Here is a 1,885-nt window from a genome sequence, read left to right on the forward strand (position 1 = left end):
CGGAATGCAGTGTGAAGACCTCCGGAGCGCACGAAGAGTAGGTAAGCCTTTGTCTTTCAGATGCCGGAATGCAGCGCGAGGCGTTGGTGACAGCCGATGGACCAGGTAAGTGAAGAGCTGTCACTGAAGACCGTAATGCTAACCTGTTCTTTCTTGTCTTTATAGGTGTTGCTGAAGACTGGATTCAGGATGGTAAGCCTTTTTCCTTAGGCCCAGGATCAGATGCAGAAGACACGATGAGCGTTCTGCTGCAGAGGATGCAGAATAACGCAAAGCAAGATTCATCCATCGGGTGTGGTTTAAATAGCCTCCTGTAGTGCTTAGGTGTCTCCTTCCACAGCCACGCCTAGGTAAGAAAAGAGTTCCTGATTTCCAGAAGAGTTCCAGTGTTCTGAATCTAGGGAGTGGCTCCTGCCCCACCCAACAGGAAAAGTAGTTCCAAACAGAAGAGGATCAGAGGCTCAACTGGCAGGCAAGTAAGCAGCATGGTCTGCTGCAGGTAAGTCCACCCAAGCATTATGAGCCCGGCGCTTCCAGCGCTGGGACTGGGCATATTTATGAGCCTGGTGGCACTGGCGCCAGGACTGGGTCCAAAAGGTCCCAATTGGGACTGGTTGGCACTCGGAACCTGGGTTATGGATCTGCTTCCAAGGGAGTTGGGAAAACCCTGACCTTTTGGAAGCAGAGATCATGACACCATCTGGCCAGAATACACATCACCTTCCACAGCAGAACTGACTCACAGGTGCTGACACATGTGTCATATCAAATTGGATGTGGCTGCCATGATCATAAGTAGTGCCATGCACCAGGCATAAACCCAGGCATAGCTCTATTTTAGAGTTTATCCTGCCACCATCATGGGCTGCTTATGATCAGCATAGTTTTGGTACAGGGGCATATCTTAATGGCAGCCCCGGTGCTGTAGAGACTTGGTTGTCACTGTAGTTGTCAAATGGGCAACTGTGACCTCTGAACCTGCTCTGTGCCGCTGGCAGAGGAGACCCTGCAAATCAGGACACTGATTCAGCAGGACAAAGATACACTATGCTTTTGGCTTAGAGCTTATGAAGGCGGAATCTGATCAGCGGATTTCCCTTTCATGGATGAAATTGCCTGCATCATTTAATTAATTTGCTAAAACTAAAGTCAGGGATTCTACACCCTTGCTAAATGGCAATCCACCACAATGCACCAGTCACCTCCAAGACTCACAATGGGCCAATTGGGCATGGTCTGCATCCTCTCCCAGTGAGCACTTTGCCCAGGCCATGGCTTTTATATGTATATGGCACATCAATCAATCATATACAAATGTCACAGTTTGCTATAGCAACTAAACACATGTTGCGCTGTTTCCAGTGTCAGGGGCACTCCAAAAATCCTACAGCCTCTATATTCCCTCTGAATGCCCGGCCATGCACCCTTCACCTCAAGGACTGGAAGCAGATTCAATCTCAACGCCATGATAACGGATCTCATGGCTGGCGTTGGAGACTGAAGCAGGTACTTTTGAGGGATCAGAATTGTGGTCTGGATCTCAACATATTCCTTGTACTTTTTTAGACCAAGCAGATGAGTATGGTTTAGACCCCAGTCCCACAACTTTACTTTCATGGTAAACTCCTTAATCAGAACCCCATTCTCTCCTGCTCCCAATCCGGTAACCATTCAATTGTAGTAAACAAATTCTCACACAGGCCGCTATAACATTCCATATCCCTAATCCCTGTGTTATCCAATACTTTTCCCATTATACAAAGCAAAGGGCCACTGGGGTTCTTTCTCATTTTGATGCATAATGTGCCCTGTCTTATCAGCACAAGAGCCTGTGTGGAACTTAAACCCAGTTCGAACATTAAAGGTTGTACTGGTATGCCCTTTG

Source organism: Ambystoma mexicanum, chromosome 3p, assembly GCF_040938575.1.
Source record: "Ambystoma mexicanum isolate Mex_15411 chromosome 3p, UKY_AmexF1_1, whole genome shotgun sequence".
NCBI lineage: Eukaryota > Metazoa > Chordata > Amphibia > Caudata > Ambystomatidae > Ambystoma > Ambystoma mexicanum.